General features: G+C 48.0%; 1 protein-coding gene and 2 pseudogenes across 1 annotated transcript in view; all 3 read right to left on the reverse strand.

Moving 5' to 3' along the window:
• LOC147083134 (uncharacterized) overlaps positions 1–21,433 on the reverse strand; it is a 274,211-nt gene that overhangs the window by 177,278 nt on the left and 75,500 nt on the right. The gene's annotated exons all lie outside the window — the stretch shown is intronic.
• LOC147083137 (uncharacterized) lies at positions 857–1,973 on the reverse strand (annotated as a pseudogene).
• Positions 13,240–15,283, reverse strand: LOC147083138 (dehydrogenase/reductase SDR family member 4 pseudogene; annotated as a pseudogene).

Genomic DNA, 21,433 nt, shown 5'->3' on the forward strand with positions numbered 1-21,433 from the left:
CAGAACTGCTCACAGTGCTCCAGGTGTGGTCTCACCAGGGTTCTGTGTAGCTGCAGCATAACTTCTCCTCCCTTCTATTCTAGTCCTCCAGATAGAAAGGCCAGCATTCCATTAGCCTTTCTGATTATTCTCTGTACCTGTTCATGACATTTGAATGATCTCTGTACCTCGACCCCCGAGTCTCTTTGGACCTCCACTAGAAAGGACCCTGTTCGATCCTTTTTAGGTCCAAAGTGGATGATCTCACATTTGCCTACATTGAAATCCATTTGCCATTCACTTAATCTGTCAATATCCCTTTGTAATTTTATGCTTTCATCCAAACTGCCTGCAATGCCACCTATCTTTGTGTCATTGGCAAATTTGGATATATGACGTTCTATGCCATCATCTAAGTCGTTAATAAACACAGTGAATAGTTGAGCCCCAGCACAGATCCCTGCGGGACACCACTCGTCACATCCTGCCAATTGGAGTCCGGCCCATTAACCCTACTCTCCGTCTCCTGCCACTCAGTCAATTTCCTAACCAGGTCAATAATTTGCCCTCATTTCCGTGGGCTTCTACCTTAGATAACAGTCTCTTGTGTGGGACTTTATCAAATGTCTTCTGGAAGTACTTATAAATAAATTTACACCAAAACAGACACCTTCCCTGGATCCCAAGGCTAGGAGAGGCACTCTGGAAGGTATGGGGAGCTGGGACTTGTCCATGAGAGTAACTGAAGGTAGAAAAACTGAAATAATCTGGAAAGAGAAAGGACATCAATTCGTCTCCTCCTATCTTATAGAAATAAAGAACACAACACAGGATGTGTTTACACCAAAACTGGTTTGACAGATATCCAGAAACTTAAACTCCAGCCCAGTTATAGGGGTTATTAACATCAGCACAAACAAACAAAGGATGTGATTAACATCAGAATCTAACCCCTCCAGTCACTTGTGAACTTGCTGGTGTCTCAGCAGGTGAGATGGTCGACTGAATCCCTTCTCACACACGGAGGAGATGAACGGCCTCTCCCCAGTGTGAACTCACTGGTGTCTCGGCAGGTTGGAGGACTGAGTGAATCCCTTCCCACACACAGAGCAGGTGAATATCCTCTCCCCAGTGTGAACTCGCTGGTGTCTCAGCAGGTTGGATGCAGAAGTGAATCCATTCCCACACACAGAGCAGGTGAACGGCCTCTCCCCCGTGTGAATTCGCTGGTGTTGAATGAGGTGAGATGACTGCCTGAAGCTCTTCTCGCACTGAGTGCAACTCAACGGTCTTTCATCAGTGTGAACAAGCTGCTGTTTAATTAGATCCGCAGAGATTTTAAAGCAGTTCCCACAGTCACAGCATTTAAAAGGTCTCTCCCCAATGTGAACTCACTGGTGTAAGTGGAGTCTGGAAAACAGAGTAAATCCCTTCCCACACTCGGAGCAGGTGAACGGCCTCTCTCCAGTGAGACTGCGTTGATGAGATTTCAGCTGGGATGGGCGATCAAATCCGTTCCCACAGTCCCCACATTTCCACCGTTTCTCCGTGGTGCGGGTGTCCTTGTGTCTCTCCAGGTTGGACAATCAGTTGAAGCCTCGTCCACACACAGAACACATGTACGGTTTCTCCCCACTGTGAATGGTGCAATGATTTTTCAGGCTGTGTAACTGGTTAAACCTCTTTCCACAGTCAGTGCACTGGAACACTCTCACTCGGGTGGGTGTGTGTGTGTCGGTGCTTTTCCAGTCACACTGATGTTTGAAAACTTTTCCCACAGACAGAACAAACATTTCTCCTTCTGCACTCAAAGGCCGATGAATTTCAGGGGAGACTTTCTGGAGTATAAAGCAAGAGGTTGAAATGGGGGCCTTTGAATAGTGGGACCTCACATTCAGAGGATGGGAGGGAGAATTTATCAGTGGTAATTTTGGGAGTCAGTGCTCCCTGCCTGGAGTCTCAGTACGCGGGAGCAGGGTTGGAGACGGGACTGATTGTACAACCTGCGTTCATGCCCAGTGAGACTGCACACCAGGAGCAAAGCCTGGTCATGTGACTCTGTAATACCTAGAGTGGGAGGGATTTGGGTTGCTTTGTGACATGGTCCCTGGCTCCTTTCTGATGTCACCTGGAGACGGTTTACGCCCCTGGTTACACAGCATCAGTGGGAGTCACTTTGGGTGGAGCTGGACATGTAGTCTGTTTTCAAAGGATTTGGGAAATAGATATGTTTGGCCCAGAAATTTGGGTCGGAGGCTTCCCGTGGGTGCAAGCCTCCGACCTGCACTTACCTAGCACGCCGGCCATTGTGCTGTGGGCCCGCGTGGGATTCCGATCCTGGGCCTCCTCCAACTGCCGGCGTGCAGTGCTTGCGTATCCCGGGGACGCAGTTAGTTTGAACCATCCCCTGGGATCACGTGGGCCATGGAGAGCCAATGGTAGCCCATTCATAAATTTGACAGGAAGAGCTGTCAAAACTATAAATACTATAAGCCCCAAAACATCACTAAAACTTCAAATACATTTTTAGAAAAACATCACATTTTTAAAATAACTATAAATTACATAAAATAACTATTTTAAACAATAATTTAAATTTTTGAAAAAATTAATTACATTTTCTAACAGTGCTAAAAATAAACTTACCTTTCTTTAAAGTATTTAAAAATAATAAACCTGTGGAAAAAATGTTCTAATTTTAATTAATTCACCACTTACCTTGTTAAAAGCAGGCCTTGCGACTGCTTTTCACATGTGTAACTCCTGGAGACTTACCTTCCCGGAGAAACCTGGAGAAAAAACGGAAGTTCCAGGCGCACGCGCTGCCTCTCCGGCGCACGCGTTCGACCTCTGAACCCCTTCCTTTAAGGGAACGGAAGTTCCGGTTTCCCGCGTACGCGCAGTGCATAAGAACATAAGAACATAAGAAATAGGAGCAGGAGTAGGCCAATTGGCCCCTCGAGCCTGCTCCGCCATTCAATAAGATCATGGCTGATCTGATCCTAACCGCCAATCCACTATCACAGAACCATCTCCTGAATCTAACAGAATTAGACACACGAAATAGGAGCAGGATCAGGCTACACGGCCCCTGGGCCCGCTTCGCTACCCACAGGGCCATGACCGATCCGAACCTAGACTCATGTCCAAATTCCTGCCCGCTCCCCGTAACCCTTAATTCCCTTTACTTCTAGGAAACTGTCTATTTCTGTTTTAAATTTATGTAATGATGTAGCTTCGACAGCTTTTTGGGGCAGCATATTCCATGGACCTACCACCCTCTGAGTGAAGTAGTTCCTCCTCATCTCAGTTTTGAAAGAGCAGCCCCTTATTCTAAGACTATGCCCCCTAGTTCTAGTTTCACCCATCATCGGGAACATCTTCCCCGCATCCACCCGATCCAACCCCTTCACAATCTTATATGTTTCAATAAGATCGCCTCTCATTCTTCTGAACTCCAATGAGTAGAGTCCCAATCTACTCAACCTCTCCTCATATGTCCATCCCCTCGATTAACCAAGTGAACCTTCTTTGTACTGACTCGAGAGCAAGTATGTCCTTTCTTAAGTATGGACACCAAAACTGTACGCAGTATTCCAGGTGCGGTCTCACCAATACCTTGTACAACTGAAGCAATACCTCCCTATTTTTATATTCTATCCCCCTAGCAATGAAAGCTGTGGTGTATGTGCCTTTAAGAGCAATTGTGGTGTATGTGCCTTTAAGAGCCCCAGGTGTGCGTAATGCCGGTAATTGCCACTTGGGCTATATAAGCCTGTGTATTGTGTATATCCTTTAGAACCCCCCCCCCCAGACTTGCTTAGTAAATACCTATGAACCAGCTCCTGTCTTCAGTGTCTTTATCTACACACGGACACTGCAGTGGCGACGAAGTGGAAACGGACTTACCTGCAATTCGGCAGCACCTCAAGGACATCGATTCCTCCAGCGTCCAGAAGATTCAAGGAAGTTATAGAAACTGTGGTTTCACCAGATGTCCAAGCTGGTGGCAGGTACTGCGCTAATCCTTCCTGGGCGTCAGGCTGGGGCTCCAGCATCGGGCTCCACAGCTGAGACAGGCAGCGAAATCGGAGGCAAGCAATAACGGACTGGGAGGGTGCACTCGGGAGACAGCCGGCGCGGCAAGCAGGTCAGCGTTTAGACCTCCATCGGGAACGAGTCTCCAACAGTGAATAAATGGAAGCCACAGTAAAACAGCGTTGTTATCGGTAGCAGCGGCGGGAAAGTGCAGGAAGCGCCATATCGTTGCTACAGAAGAAAAAAAAAAAGCGCGGGAAGCGCCATATCTTTTTTTTGAAATGCCTAAGTCTGGCAATATTGATGCTTTTGATAACGAAACAGAGCCTAACTTTGGCAATATTGATGTTTTTGATAACAAGATAGAGAATTGGACCACATATGTAGAAAGAGTGGAGGTGTTTTGCACCGCAAATGGAATAGAAGATGAAAAAAAAGCTTCAGTGCTTCTGGATCTAGTGGGCGCAGAAACATACAAGCTGTTACGCAACTTAATCACTCCAGCCGAACCGATGGACAAGAATTTTGAGGAGATTGTTGATACCCTACACTGCCAATTCGAGGCAGGACTGGCAGATTCTCTGCAAGACAAATTCATCTGCGATCCCCTAAGTGTAGAAACACAAAAAAAGGTATCTTCTGGAAAAGATTTAACACTGGACAAGGCTTTCAGTGCAATAGGAGCGGCAAAGATACACCAAAGGCCACAGGACTTCGGCACCCATGAAATAACACGGGGTTTCAAGAGAAGTTATCGCTGCGGCAGATCCAACCATGACCAGAGGGATTGCTGGTTCAAAGAAAAAGCATGCAGGCGATGCGGAAAGATGGGACACATTCCACGTGTATGCCAATCTGAAAATAAAAAATCCACTAACGGGAAAAGAATCAATAAGGAAAAGCACAAAAAGGTACAAATGATGACGGACAGTAGCTCCAAAGACCAGAAGAGCGATAGCGACTCCGGGAACAAGAGACTAAGCTCTCTCAAATTACATAATGTAATTGTCAATGAAGATTACCAGACCATTTGGGTTACCCTCATAATAGCAGGGTCCCCAGTTAAAATGGAGCTAGATACAGGATCAGCTCTAACCGTAATAAATCGACGAGATTACGAGAGGCTATTTTCGCATATGCCTCTAAAAGACACATCCATTATCTTAAAAACATATACGGGGCAGAAAGTATACCCCAAAGGAAAAATAAAGGTGCCTGTGGTATACAACGGCAAAGAAATACAAAAGTTGTATTTATACATTCTACAAGATGGTGGTCCACCGTTGTTGGGACGTGAATGGATAAGGAAGATACATTTAGACTGGCACTCCATTCAGGCACTGACGGTGACCAGTAAGGAAAAAAACAAGGATGACATCATACCTGAACGATTAAAAGACATCTTGGCCAACGCCAAAGAAGTGTTTCAAGAGAAACTAGGAACCTTGAAAGGCATCACCGCCTCAATAAAAGTGGGAGATGCAGTAATTCCAACATTTTTTAAGGCAAGACCGGTGCCATACGCAATACGTCCGGCAGTCCTGGAGAATTTGGAAAAGGCAGGCGTATTATCCAAAATAGATTGGAGCGAATGGGCAACACCCATCGTTCCAGTCATGAAAAAAGCATTGAAAAATAACTCTGAGGAACAGAGAAAAATTTGCATCTGTGGGGACTTTAAGGTGACTGTAAACCCGGTCCTTCACATGGTACAGTATCCTCTTCCGAGGATAGAAGATATTTTCGCCTCACTATCCGGAGGAAAACGTTTCACAAAAATTGACTTGGCACAGGCATATCTACAGATGGAGGTTGAGGAGACCTCTAAAAAGTATCTCACAATAAACACACACAAAGGCCTGTACCAGTACAATCGACTGGTTTTTGGAGTAGCATCAGCTCCAGCTATCTGGCAAAGAGCTATGGAGCAAGTCCTGCAAGGGATTCCGGGGACTCAATGCTACCTAGACAACATCCTTATAACAGGAGAAAACGACAATGAGCACCTTGCCAATTTGGAGCAGGTGCTCACTAGGCTGAAAGAACGGGGCCTACGAGCAAATCGCCCCAAGTGCGAATTTTTCCAAAATCAGATATCATATTGTGGCCACATAATTAATAAGGAAGGGTTGCATAAGTCACCTGAAAAAATTGAAGCAGTTATAAAAGCCCCAGCACCTGAAAATGTTTCACAATTGAGGTCATTCCTGGGATTAATAAATTACTATCATAAATTTTTCCCGAGCTTATCAACTATTCTACACCCTCTTAATGATCTTCTACACACAGGAGTGATTTGGAAATGGAACGAAGACTGTAAACGTGCCTTCCATAAATGTAAAGACTTAATCACATCCGAGAAAGTTTTGGCTCATTACAACCCATCACTACCAATCAGACTGGCGTGCGATGCATCCCCTTACGGCATAGGAGCGGTAGTGTCCCATAGATTCCCTGATGGCTCGGAACGGCCGATAGCTTTTGCGTCACGCTCATTGAACTCAGCTGAGCGTAACTATTCCCAGATAGACAGGGAAGCACTCAGCCTGGTATGGGGAGTGAAGAAATTCAACCATTACCTACACGGACAAAAATTTACCTTGCTGACTGACCATCAACCCCTCATCTCCATATTCAACCCTAAGAAAGGTGTCTCCATTATGACGGCACAAAGACTACAGAGGTGGTCCCTTTTTCTAGGGGCACACCAATACAACATTGAATACAAAGGGTCAAAACAGCATGGGAATGCTGATGGTTTATCGCGCCTGCCATTGCCAACGATAGAAGAGGCACCTACAGTAGACCCAGTAGAGATATTCCACTCTACCATAGTGGAATGTCTACCGGTGACAAATTCTGCCATTGAAAGGGAGACCAGAAATGACCCGACTCTCTCACGGGTCTACGATTTAACAATGAAGGGATGGCCAGCACATGGCGAACCACTGTTGCCAGCATTCTCGCAAAGAAGAGAACAGCTGTCAGTGTGCCGAGGAACCTTGATGTGTGGATCCAGAGTGGTGATTCCACCCAAACTCCAGGATAAAGTGCTAAAGGAGCTTCACAAGGGGCATCTGGGTGGAGTGAAAATGAAGAACCTAGCTAGGGTGTTTGTATGGTGGCCAGGTATCGATGGAGACATCGAAGACATGACCAAGAGCTGCCTAGGATGCCAGAAGGTCCAAAATGCTCCGCCACAGGCCCCTCTACATCCATGGGAGTGGCCCTCATCTCCCTGGCAAAGGGTGCACATCGACTTTGCTGGTCCATTTATGGACTCAATGTTCTTAATCGCAGTTGATGCACACTCCAAGTGGCCGGAGGTAATAAAGATGTCCTCCACCACCACGGAAAAAACCATCACAGTATTAAGGACCATATTTGCCAGGAATGGGCTGCCGGAACAGATATGTTCTGATAATGGACCGCAATTTGTGTCCGAAGAATTCAGAAAGTTCTTAAAGAACAATGGGGTAAAGCACTACACGTCCGCCCCACACCATCCCGCCACCAATGGATTGGCTGAAAGGTTTGTCCAGACCTTTAAGAAGGCCATAAAGGCCATGGGTAATGAAGACATAAAACTTCAGCACAAGGTGGATAACTTCTTATTTGCATATAGGAATGCAACACATATGGTTACAAACCAAACTCCCGCCATGATGTTCTACAATAGAAACCTAAGATGCCGGCTGGATTTGGTCAAGCCGAACATCCGAAGGGACGTGGAGAACCGGCAGTTTCAGGGCATGAATGAAAGGCCAACTAGGGTCTTCCAGATAGGCCAACCGGTTTTGGCCCGGGACTACCGTACCGAGAAATGGCAGCCTGGAACTATCTGCACACGACTAGGACCACTGATGTATACCGTGGACATCGGAGAAAGCATAATAAGGCGCCATGCTGACCAAATCATCAAGTCATCCGAAAAGGGACAACCTACACCACCACGCTATACATCTAACGATGAAGCAGAGATACCCATATCCACCTCCGATCCGGTGATACTGGAACCCGATGAACCCGACACTGGCCTTCAAGCCGAATCAGCCTTGCCAGAAGAACCTACTACACCACCAGAAACTACTACACCCCCGAGGCGTTATCCGGACCGAGTCAGGAAGCCTCCTGAGAGACTAACTTATAATTAATTAATACAGCAATGTATATTATTTTGCATATAACATGTAATTAATAATTACTTAAAATATGATGTACTAGTTAGCTAGAAGGGGAGGAATTGTGGTGTATGTGCCTTTAAGAGCAATTGTGGTGTATGTGCCTTTAAGAGCCCCAGGTGTGCGTAATGCCGGTAATTGCCACTTGGGCTATATAAGCCTATGTATTGTGTATATCCTTTAGAACCCCCCCCGCCCAGACTTGCTTAGTAAATACCTATGAACCAACTCCTGTCTTCAGTGTCTTTATCTACACACGGACACTACAAAAGCCAACATTCCATTGGCCTTCTTAATCACTTGCTGCACCTGCATACTAACCTTTTGAGTTTCGTGCACCAGGACCCCCAGATCCCTTTGTACTTCAGTACTTTCCAGTTTCTTGCCATTAAGATAATAACTCGCTCTACGATTTTTCCTGCCAAAGTGCATAACCTTACACTTTCCAGTATTGTATTCCATCTGCCAAATCTCTGCCCACTTACTTAGCCTGTCGATGTCCCCTTGCAGGTTTTTTATGTCCTCCTCACTCACTACTTTCCCTCCCATCTTAGTATCATCTGCAAACTTTGCTATGTTACACTCGGTCCCCTCCTCCAAATCGTTAATATAGATTGTAAAGAGTTGGGGACCCAGCACTGACCCCTGCGGAACACCACTAGTTACTGATTGCCAGTCTGAGAATGAACCATTTAACCCAACTCTCTGCCTTCTGTTAGATAGCCAATCCTCTATCCATGCCAGAATATTACCCCCAATCCCGTAATTTTTTATCTTAAGCAATAATCTTTTGTGTGGCACCTTGTCAAATGCCTTTTGGAAGTCTAAATACACTACGTCCACTGGTTCCCCTTTATCCACCCTATACGTTACTTCCTCAAAGAACTCCAGCAAATTTGTCAAACATGACTTACCCTTCATAACAACATGCTGACTTTGTCCTATTAAATTATGATTATCCAAATGTCCTGTTACTGTCTCCTTAATAATGGACTCCAAAATTTTACCTACCACAGATGTTAGGCTAACCGGTCTATAGTTTCCAGCCTTCTGTCTATTGCCCTTTTTAAATAAGGGTGTTACATTAGCAGTTTTCCAGTCTGCCGGGACCTTTGCCAAGTCCAGGGAGTTTTGGAAAATTATTACCAATGCATCCACAATCGCGACCGCCACTTCCCTCAAGACCCTAGGATGTAAGCCATCAGGTCCAGGTGATTTATCCGCCTTGAGTCCCATTATTTTACCGAGTACCACTTCCTTAGTGATTTTGATCATGTTTAGCTCCTCCCCTCCCATAGCCCCCTGTTTGTCCAGTGTTGGGATATTCTTAGTGTCTTCTACCGTAAAGACTGATATAAAATATTCATTCAGTGTTTTTGCCATCTCCATATTTCCCAGCATTAATTTCCCGGTCTCATCCTCTAAGGGACCAACATTTACTTTAGCCACCCTTTTTCTTTTTATATAACTATAAATACTCTTACTATCTGTTTTTATATTTTTTGCTAATTTACTTTCATAATCTCTCTTCCCTTTCTTAATCAATGTTTTTGTTATTTTTTGCTGTCTTTTAAAGTTTTCCCAATCCTCTATCCTCCCACTAGATTTGGCTACCTTATATGCCCATGTTTTTAGTCGAATACTATCCTTAATTTCTTTACTTATCCACGGATGGCTGTCTTTTCTTTTATACCCTTTTCTTCTCAGTGGAATATATATTTTTTGGAAGTTGTAAAATAACTCCTTAAATGTACACCACTGATCATGTATCGTCTTACCCTTTAATCTATTTTCCCAATCCCCTCTACTCAATTCCGCTCTCATACCTTCATAGTCTCCTTTATTCAAGCTTAGCACGCTTGTTTGAGATCCAACCTTCTCACCCTCTAATTGAATATGGAATTCAACCATGTTATGGTCACTCATTCCAAGGGGATCCTTTACTAGGACATTTTTAATTAATCCCGTCTCGTTACACAGGACCAGATCTAAGGTTGCTTGCCCCCTGGTCGGTTCAGTTACATACTGCTCAAGAATCCCATCCCTAATACATCCAATGAACTCATCCTCAAGGCTGCCCTGCCCAATTTGATTTGTCCAATTAATATGATAGTTAAAATCCCCCATAATTATAGATGTTCCCTTATTACAAGCCTCAACTATTTCCTGATTAGTACTCCGTCCAACAGAGATGCCACTGTTCGGAGGCCTATAGACTACGCCCACTAGTGTTTTTTTCCCGTTATTATTCCTTACCTCCACCCAAACTGTTTCATTATCCTGATCTTTTGACCCAATATCATTTCTCTGTATTACAGTGATTCCTTCCTTTATTAACATAGCCACCCCACCTCCCCTTCCTTCCTGCCTGTCCTTCCTGATCGTTAAAATAACCTGGTATGTTTAATTCCCAGGCATTGTCACCCTGCAGCCATGTTTCTGTAATGGCCACAAGATCATACCCATATGTAGTTATTTGTGCCATTAACTCGTCTATTTTGTTACGAATGCTACGTGCATTCAGATAGAGAACTTTCAAAGATGTTTTGTGACACTTAGTTCCTGCTTTTGCCCTTTTTATTACTTTACCTTTTACTCCATACCTTCTGCCCCTTCCTGACACGCTCTGGTTTTTAATTTCCCCACTGCTACCTAAGTCTATGACCTTCTCTGTTGTCATTTTTATTATTTGCTCTCTAGGAACCTCCCCCACACTAGTTAGTTTAAAGCCCTCTCTACAGCCCTAGTTATATGATCCGCCAGGACTCTAGTCCCAGCACTGGCCAAGTGAAGCCCGTCCCAACGGAACAGCTCCCTCCTGCCCCAGTACTGGTGCCAGTGTCCCAGGAAGCAAAACCCATTTCTCCCACACCAGTCTTTGAGCCACGCATTTAACTCTCTAATTTTATTTGTCCTAGCCAAATTCGCTCGTGGCTCAGGTAATAATCCAGAAATTATTACCCTTGTGGTTCTGCTTTTTAATTTGGCCCCTAGCTGCTCAAACTCCCTCAGCAGAACCTCCTTCCTTGTCCTATCTATGTCGTTGGTACCAACATGGACCACGACAACTGGATCCTCCCCCTCCCACTCCAAGTTTCTCTCCAGTCCAGAGGAGATGTCCTTAACCCTGGCACCGGGCAGGCAACACAGCCTTCGGGACTCTCGCTCTCGGCTGCAAAGAACTCTATCTATCCCCCTAACGATACTATCCCCTACCACAACATTTCTTTTAACTCCCCCCACTTGAATGGCCCCCTGCTCCACGGTGCTGTGGCCAGGTTGCTCATCCTCCCTGCAGTCCCTGCTCCCATCCCCACAGAGAGTAAGAGCCTCGAACCTGTTGGACAAGTGCAAGGGCTGCGGCTCCTCCAACACTACCTCCTGGATCCCCGTACCTGCCTCACTTCTAGTCACACCATCCTGACCCTGGCCACGGACTACATCTGAATTAATTAATCTAATTGGTGTGACTACCTCGTGATACACAGAGTCCAGGTAACTCTCCCCCTCCCTGATGTGTCTCAGTGTTTGAAGCTCGGACTCCAGCTCTTCAACACGGAGCCGGAGTTCCTCGAGCAGCCAACACTTACTGCAAATGTGATCACCGTGAGCATCAATGGTGTTCACCAGCTCCCACATATTGCAGCAGCAATACATCACCTGATCTCCCATTCTATGTAATTAATTAAATTTATTAATATTGTTTTTAAATACCCTCTGCCCCGATTCTAGATGGTGAATATCACACCTTAGAAACTATAAACCAAAGAGATTTAAGCTTAAAAGGGAGAAATACTTACCAACCAATCACTTACCCACTTTCTGGTGACGTCACACTTGGATTACTTTTTACCTCTCTCCTTCCAGACTGGAGACTGGAGACTGGTACGCCTTACCTGGTCTCTGGGACTTTTATAGCCCCGCTCTGCCACTCGAGATTCCCGCCGATGCTGTGAGGCCTTACCTGGTCTCTGGGACTTTTATAGCCCCGCTCTGCCACTCGAGATTCCCGCCGATGCTGTGAGGCCTTACCTGGTCTCTGGGACTTTTATAGCCCCGCTCTGCCACTCGAGATTCCCGCCGACGCTGTGAGGCCTTACCTGGTCTCTGGGACTTTTATACCCCGCTCTGCTGCTCGAGATTCCCGCCGATGCTGTGAGGCCTTACCTGGTTTCTGGGACTTTTATAGCCCCGCTCTGCCGCTCGAGACTCCCGCCGATGCTGTGAGGCCTTACCTGGTCTCTGGGACTTTTATAGCCCCGCTCTGCCGCTCGAGATTCCCGCCGATGCTGTGAGGCCTTACCTGGTCTCTGGGACTTTTATAGCCCCGCTCTGCCGCTCAGGTTTCCCGCCGACGCTGTGAGGCCTTACCTGGTCTCTGGGGACTTTTATAGCCCCGCCCTGCCGCTTGAGTTTCCCACCGACGCTGTGAGGCCTTACCTGGTCTCTGGGGCCTTTTATAGCCCCGTTCTGCCACTCAGGATTCCCGCCGGCGCCGTGAGGCCTTACCTGGTCTCTGGGGCCTTTTATAGCCCCGCTCTGCCGCTCAGGTTTCCCGCCGATGCTGTGAGGCCTTACCTGGTCTCTGGGGACTTTTATACCCCGCTCTGCCGCTCAGGTTTCCCGCCGACGCATGCATGAAACCGGCACTTCCGTTGGGCCTACGGGTGAGTACCCAGCACGTACTCACCCGTGGAGACCCGAATTTCTGGGCCAGGTTATTTTGTCATTTTCCTTTGATGTAGTTAAAATATATTATGGTGTATAAAGGAGCATGGTTTTCAACAGTTTGCCAGAGTGTACTCGAAAGATCCAGAAACGGGTAAAGTCACTCTCTGTGATGACCGATCACCTTTATTGATGCACAGTAATGTCTGTTCCTTATACTCCACTACGAAGTCTCGTGCTTACTGGAAACGTGTTGTTGTGAGCCAGAGGGGAAAGGAGGTTGCTTAACAAAAGGCGCTATAGAAATGCAAGTCGTTCTTTTCTTTCTGCATCTCCAGATAGAATTGCGAGAATGAAAACGACAGGAATCGTGTTCAATGGTTTCTAGATTTTATTGACAGGACACCTCCTGCAGAATCCACACTTTGATTGTGATTATTTGCTGGGCATCTTGATACCGCTCTCCAGTTGCAGTTGACACACGAAGAAAGAATTGCCAAGTTCGGCCAAGCAATGCCACAAGTTTTTTCTATTAGTTCATTCGTGAGAAATGAGTGTCACTGGCAAGGCCGGCATTTATTTCCCCATTCCCCAGTTGGCCCAAGAAGGTGGTGGTGGACCTTCATCGTTGTAAAGGTTTGATACAACTGAGTTGCTGACTAGTCCACTTCAGATGGTAATTAAGAGTCAACAATGTTGTTGCGAGACTGGAGTCACATATACAACATGACGAATTTATATAGCGCCTTTAACATAGCACAATGTCCCAAGGCGCTTCACAGGAGCGTCAACCAGACACAAACTTGACCCCGAGCCACACAAGGAAATATTTGGACAGGTTGGCCATGGAGGTAGGTTTAAATGAGCATCTTAACGGAGGAGAGAGAAGTAGAGAGGTTTAGGGAGGGGATTCCAGATCTTAGGGCCGGGAGAGCTGAAGGCACGGCCGTTGATGGAGGGGCGAAGGAAGTGTGGGATGCACAAGAGGCCAGAATTAGAGGAGCGCAGGGTTGTGGGGCCGCCGGAGAAGGTTACAGAGATGGGGAGGGGTGAAGGAAGTGGGGGATGCGCAAGAGGGCCAATGTAGGAAGAACGCAGAGAACTCAGACAGTTGTAGGGCTGCAGAGGATTACAGAGTTGAGGGGAACGATGAATGATCCCGGAAGGCAGCTGGATTGAGAAGCATCGAGAGCGTCCCAGCTCGAATGTCGACCCGTCGGCTCAGAGCCGGCAGTGAAAGCCTCCGCCCACCACGATGGTCTCCCCAGTGATGTAGGTGGCGTCCTGCGAGCAGAGGAAGGAGACTGTACCGGCGCACTCCTCCGGCTCACCAATCCGGCGCATGGCGATGCTCTTCTCGAACCGCCGGCGTGAGCCCTCATCTGACCACAGGGCGGAGCTGAAGTCGGTCTTGATGATGCCGGGGGCCAGGCAGTTGACCCGGATGTTGGCGGGCCCCAGCTCGTTGGCCAGCACCTTGGTCAGGCCCAGCAGCGCTGTCTTGCTGACGCTGTAGGGCCCGATGGCGGGGAAGGGCTGGTAGCCGGCGGCGGAGCTCACCAGCACGATGGAGCCCCCACCTTGCCGCTCCATGTGTGGCACCACCAGCTGGGCCAAGAGGAAGGGGGCCTTGACGTTGACCTCGAAGATCTTGTCCCAGGCCTCCTCCGGGCAGTCCAGGGTCCTCCCGGCGAAGGGGTTGACAGCGGCGTTGCAGACCAGGATGTCGATGGCTCCGTGGCGCCTCAGTGTCCCACCGACAAGCTCCTCCAGGTCCGCCCGCTTGCCCGCGTGGCAGACGGTGCCCGAGACCTCCAGCCCCTCGGCCCGCAGCTGGCCCAGGGCACTGTCCACGTTGGCCTGCTTGCGGCTGCTGATGACCACCCGGGCCCCATCCCGGGCCAGGCGCCGGGCGATGGCCAGCCCAATGCCCCGGGTGGAGGCAGTCACCAGGGCCACTTTGCCAGTCAACAGTGCAGGGTGCATGGTGGCAACAGCGGGGACTCTGACCCCTTTCTTCGGTCAAGTGCTTGTCTGCCGCCCTCAATGGGCGGGGTCAGGGCTCAGCCAATGGGAGCCCGACCTCCGCGCCGAGGCCTCTGGGACTTGTAGTCTCCCCAGCGCCACCCACGTGTCCCCAGGGGCCAATCAGGAGGCAGCCAGGTGAAGCTGTCCAATCAGCGCCCGGGAGGGCCGGGCAGGGCTGCTTGGCTGCGAGGAAAATGGCGGCGGTAGACGGGAAACGGCGCTTTAATTATCTCCAACCACCGGACGGAAAGCATCCATCGCCCTGATCGGGGTCGCCGCTGAGCAGCGGAGAACATTACCCCAGCGGCCGGCCGCCCCCCCCCGCCCCATCAAACCACCGCACCGAGGGGAGGGCGCCCGGAGCGGCGAGGCAGAAAATGGCGGCGCCGCTTTCCTCCCCGTCCTTCTAGGCCCCGCCAACCCTCAGCGCCGCCGCTCGTCATTGGATAACCCACATGTCACTCAGCAGCCTCTTGGCCAATGAATGAGCAACAAACGGTGGAGGGGCGGGGCGGGAGCCCGGCTCCAATTGTCAGCCAATGGCTCAGTGAGCAGCGCCCTCGCCTCCGAGTCACAGGGTCCCGGGTTAGAGTCCCGCCCACCCTCAGCGCCGCGGCTCGCCATTGGATAACCCGCATGTCACTCAGCAGCCTCTTGGCCAACGAATGAGCAACAAACGGGGGCGGGGCGGGCAGTGCCCTCGCCTCTGAGTCAGAGAGTCCCGGGATCGAATCCCACCGCCGACCTCATTACAAACCTTGATCCAAACATGGACAAATGGAGCTAAATTGCAATTTTACTAAGAGTTCATCAGGATATAACAAGCAGGGTGAGTAAAGCTCCCTCGACACTGTCCCATCAAACACTCCCAGGGCAGGTACAGCACGGGTTAGATACAGAGTAAAGCTACCTCTACACTGTCCCATCAAACACTCCCAGGGCAGGTACAGCACGGGTTAGATGCAGAGTAAAGCTCCCGCTACACTGTCCTATATAACACTCCCAGGGCAGGTACAGCATGAGTTAGATACAGAGTAAAGCTCCCTCTACACTGTCCCCAGCACACACTCCCAGGGCAGGTACAGCACAGGTTAGATACAGAGTAAAGCTCCCTCTACACTTTCCCATCAAACACTCCCAGGGCAGGTACAGCATGGGTTAGATACAGAGTGAAGCTCCCTCTACACTGCCCCATCGAACACTGCCAGGGCAGGTACAGCATGGGTTATATGCAGAGTAAGGCTCCCTCTACACTGTCCCATCAAACACTCCCAGGGCAGGTACAGCACGGGTTATATACAGAGTAAAGCTCCCTCTACACTGTCCCATCAAACACTCCCAGGGCAGGTACAGCACGTGTTAGATACAGAGTAAAGCTCCCTCTACACTGTCCCATCAAACACTCCCAGGGCAGGTACAGCACGGGTTAGGTACAGAGTAAAGCTCCCTCTACACTGTCCCACCAAACACTACCAGGACAGGTACAGCACGCATTAGATACAGAGTAAAGCTCCCTGTACACTGCCCCATCAAACACTGCCAGGGCAGGTACAGCACGGGTTATATACAGAATAAATCTCCCTCTACACTGTCCCATCAAACACTCACAGGGCAGGTACAGCATGGGTTATATGCAGCGTAAAGCTCCCTCTACAATGTCCCATCAAACACTCCCAAGGCAGGAACAGCATGGGTTAGAATCAGAGTAAAGCTCCCACTACACTGTCCCATCAAACACTCCCAGGGCAGCTACAGCACGGGTTAGATACAGAGTAAAGCTCCCTCTGCACTGTCCCATCAAACACCCCCAGGGCAGGTACAGCACGGGTTAGATACAGAGTAAAGGTCCCTCTACACCGTCCCATCAAACACCCCTGGGGCAGGGACAGCATGGGTCAGATACAGAGTAAAGCAGCCCCTACACTTTCCCATCAAGCACTCCTAGGACAAGTACAGCATGAGTTAGATACAGAGTAAAGCTCCCTCTACACTGTCCCATCAAACACTGCCAGTTCAGGTACAGCACGGGTAAAATACAGAGTAAAGCTCCCTCTACACTGTCCCATCAAACACTCCCAGGGCAGGTACAGCATGGGTTAGATACAGAGTAAAGCTCCCTCTACACTGTCCCATCAAACACTCCCAGGGCAGGTATAGCACGGGTTAGATACAGAATAAAGCTCCCGCTACACTGTCCCATCAAACACTCCCAGGGCAGGTACAGCACGGGTTATATACACAATAAAACTCCCTCTGCAATGAACCATCAAACACTCCCAAGGCAGGTACAGCACGGGTTAGATACAGAGTAGAGGTCCCTCTACACTGTCCCATCAAACACCCCTGGGGCAGGTACAGCATGGGTTAGATACAGAGTAAAGCTCCCTCTACACTGTCCCATCAAACACTCCCAGGGCAGGAACAGCACGGGTTAGATACAGATGTAACCCCTTCACAGTTCTCTAGATATATGTGAGATGTGGTCTCTGTTGTGGACAGTATTCTATAGTCCAGTAAGGAGATCACTACTACAATGGCTTAATTCTAATTATCTTACTTTATAGTTTTAACGTCAGACAGTATAAGAAGATTACGGGTCAATGACCCAAATTAGACATTTGCATACATTAGAATGAATCTAGACATAATAAACATACATTCTCCATTTATATGGATTCAAAGGAGAATCTGTCCCTGTGTCCAAATTCGAGTGCACTCTTTCGTTGGCGCACTTAAGTTGGAGCTCATGGTATGTATAATGTCTGCAAGACTTACGACTCCGAACCCCTTCGTTGAATTCTCTTCACGATCACTGAATCCCACTTTGAGTTCTGGATGCAGAGCTACTAATACGAAGGGCGGCGGCCGAGTTTGGAAGCCCGGGATGGGATGCGGCAGCCATTTGCCTCCTGAGCCCTCTTTTCAGACCTCCTGCCCTCTTTTCTTCCAGTCGCTCGCGTTTCCCGCTCGAAAAACCCGACTCCACCCCTTCCTCCTGGGGTTTCTGCCTGGAGACTGCGCAGCCTCACTGACTGCAACAGTTGATACTGGTGCAGAATTATGGAAAGTCTGCTCTTAGTCACATTGTGTCCTTAAAAGTTCTTGCCGTACCTTCACATGGGCAACTTTAACCCAGGGATTTATAACAATGATAATACAGTGTCTAAGTTAAAGATTGATAACCATACTTAGCGTACATAACATTTCCAGTGGGTATTACACTCCCCCCCTATCAAATATAGGCATGTCCCCATGACTAATGAACTTTACACATAAGTGGTTGCATGCTTCCCAACCATGTATAAAGGGAGGTAACATATCGAACCGTAGGGGCTATCATTACACTTGGCACTCCTAGTGTACTGTATGTCAATCTTTCAGGAACCTTCTTAACTCGCTGTGAGCTCCTTATTTCAGATACCCGGTCTTCAGTTCTTTCAACTACGTTGGAGGCGTTGGTTCCTTTGTTATCATGTCTTTCAGTCTCTTTTATCTCCTTCTCGGAAGCATCTGGTTCTTCCCAGACCATGTCCAAGTCTGAGCTAAATGGTTCAGACAATTCATCCAGATTCTGTCTTATGCGTCTTTCTGGGAGGTCGTACCATAGATCCCATTCTTCATCTTCTGACTCATCAGGTTCCTCATGATCCACACACTGTGTCATGGGTTTTCTGTCTTCTGGAACAAAGTTTTCCTGGTTTCTCGTTTTTTTCCTTCTTCTTCTCTGCAGTGTTCTCCTACTAGGTGTCGGCTCATTATCCGCTGGCGGATCCAGACGCACTTGCTGTCCCAATGGCAGGATATGATTCCAGTGCAGTATTTTTATGGGTCCATTCCCACCTGCAGGTTTTAGCCGAAACACAGGTAGTTGTGACATTTGACTTTCAACAATGTAAGGTGTAGAAGCCCAGCGGTCTGCTAACTTATGTTTCCCTTGAAGTCCTAGGTTCCGTATGAGAACTCGGTCACCAAGCATGAGTTGGGAAAACCGGATCTTCTGGTCATACCTCTGCTTATTTCCTTTATTCTGTTTGGCAGAAACAGACTCAGCAAGTTCATAAGCAGCTTGCAATTCCTTTCTCATGTCAGACACATACTTGAGGTAAGTTCTCTGTGATGTGCCATCACTGGATACTCCGAAACACAAATCCACCGGCATCCTCGCTTCACGTCCAAACATGAGGTAGTACGGTGAAAAACCAGTAGCGTCATTTCGGGTACAATTATAAGAATGAACAAGATGTCCAATGTGCCGACTCCACTTGTTCTTTCGCTTTGAATCCAGCGTTCCAAGCATGTCTAACAAAGTACGGTTAAACCGCTCAGGTTGAGGATCTCCCTGAGGATGGTATGGAGTTGTTCTTGACTTCTCAATCCCGAGCATGGACAACAACTCATGCATAAGTCTACTTTCAAAGTCTCTACCTTGATCACTGTGTATTCACTTTGGCAGTCCATAGTGGATGAAGTATTTCTCCCACAACACTTTGGCAACGGTGGATGCTTTCTGATCCTTTGTGGGAAAAGCTTGGGCGTAGCGAGTATAATGACCTGTAATGACCAAGACATTTGCGGTATTGCTGGAATCGGGTTCGATGGACAGAAAATCCATACAGACAAGGTCTAGGGGTCCATCACTTTGCATGTGAAACAGAGGAGCAACTCTTTGAGGTAAAGTCTTTCTCTGGACACAGCGTGCACAGGACTTGCAGAACTCCTCAACCGCAGACTTCATACGCGGCCAATAGAATCTGTCCTTGACCAACCCATAGGTCTTATCTACTCCCAGATGACCTGTGTCATCATGCAAAGACTTCATCACTATTTCCCTGTACTTTTCAGCCAGGACCAACTGTGAATGACATGGTTTAGTGGGTGGGTGAGTGATTCTACACAACACTCCCTCTTTAATTTCCAAGTGGTCCCACTCTCTTAGGAGCAGATGACAGTCAGGATGTTTTGATTTGTCGATCTGTGTAATATCACCCAGACGGAGAGCTGAAAACACCTCATGAATACAGGGATCCTCCTGTTGTGCTTTGGATATTTCAGATGAACACAACATGGGTAAGTTTTGTACATCCAAACTGGAAAGGTTGCAAAATGCCTGGGGAATAGCATGCATTGACACTCCCAAGTGGTCAATCTCTCGGGCATGAAATGAATTCTTTGGTCCAGATACCACAGACGTCTGACACATTACTTTCACATCTGCTGAAGCAACATCTTTCCACTCTGGTTTCTGGTAGTGTGGGCGACGAGACAGAGCATCTGCATCAATGTTCTGGTTCCCAGGTCTGTACCTGAGACTAAAGTCGTAAGCAGATAGTGCAGCAAGCCAGCGGTGGCCGGTGGCATCAAGTTTTGCCGAAGTCAACACATAGGTTAATGGATTATTGTCTGTCCTCACTTCAAACTTCGCTCCATACAGATAATCCTGCAGCTTATCCACCACCCCCCACTTCAATGCCAAGAATTCTAGCTTATGAGCTGGGTAGTTACGCTCTGATGGCGTAAGACTGCGACTGATGAACGCTACGGGTCTCAGCCCTGCTCCTTGGTCCTGATACAACACACCACCCAACCCTTCTTGACTGGCATCCACGTGTAGCACATATGGCAGCTGTGGGTTTGCAAAAGCCAACACGGGGGCTTGAGTAAGACTTTGCTTTAAGGTGTGAAAGGCCTCTTCGCATTTCTCATCCCATCTAACACCAAAAGGCTCAGAGGGTTTGAAGTAGTCCTTGTTCTCTTTACCTTTAGCCTTTTTCTTCCTCTCGGCTGGTGGGAGGTAACCAGCCAGCAGCTGATTCAGAGGATGGGCCACTTTGGAGTAATCCTGCACAAAGCGCCTGTAATATCCGCAGAACCCAAGAAATGACCGCAAGGCAGTCACTGTGTTTGGTTTGGGCCATGTGGTAACAGCTTCGATCTTGGATGGATCTGTGGCTACTCCATCCTGTGATACAATATGCCCCACATAGGACACGGATGTTTGGCAAAACTGACACTTGTCCAATGATAGCTTGAGACCTGCATCCTCCAGGCGACCAAGCACTTTCAGCAACCGAGCTTCGTGTTCTTCAAGGGTTGCCCCAAACACAATGATATCATCCAAGTACACCAATACTTCGAGCAAGTTCATGTCCCCAACTGTTTGTTCCATTATTCTTTGAAAAGTTGCTGGAGTGCCTGAAACTCCCTGTGGCATCCTTTCAAATTGGTAGAACCCAACTGGACATATAAAGGCTGTCTTTTCTTTGTCCGATTCACTCATCGGTATTTGGTAGTATCCACTTCTGAGATCCAACACACTGAACCACTTGCTTCCATTAAGACAAGCCAGTGCATCCTCAATTCTTGGAACGGTGTATTGGTCGGGAATAGTACGTCTGTTAAGCGTCCTAAAGTCCACACACATCCGAATCTTTCCATTCTTTTTCCTCACCACCACTATAGGAGATGCATAAGGACTCCTGGACTCGGTAATGATCTCAGCTTCTTTTAACTGCGACAGGTGCTGTCTCACTGCTTCGATG

Source organism: Somniosus microcephalus, unplaced genomic scaffold (genome assembly GCF_052327205.1).
Source record: "Somniosus microcephalus isolate GS21.2 unplaced genomic scaffold, FLI_Smic_1.0 scaffold74, whole genome shotgun sequence".
Classification (NCBI taxonomy): domain Eukaryota; kingdom Metazoa; phylum Chordata; class Chondrichthyes; order Squaliformes; family Somniosidae; genus Somniosus; species Somniosus microcephalus.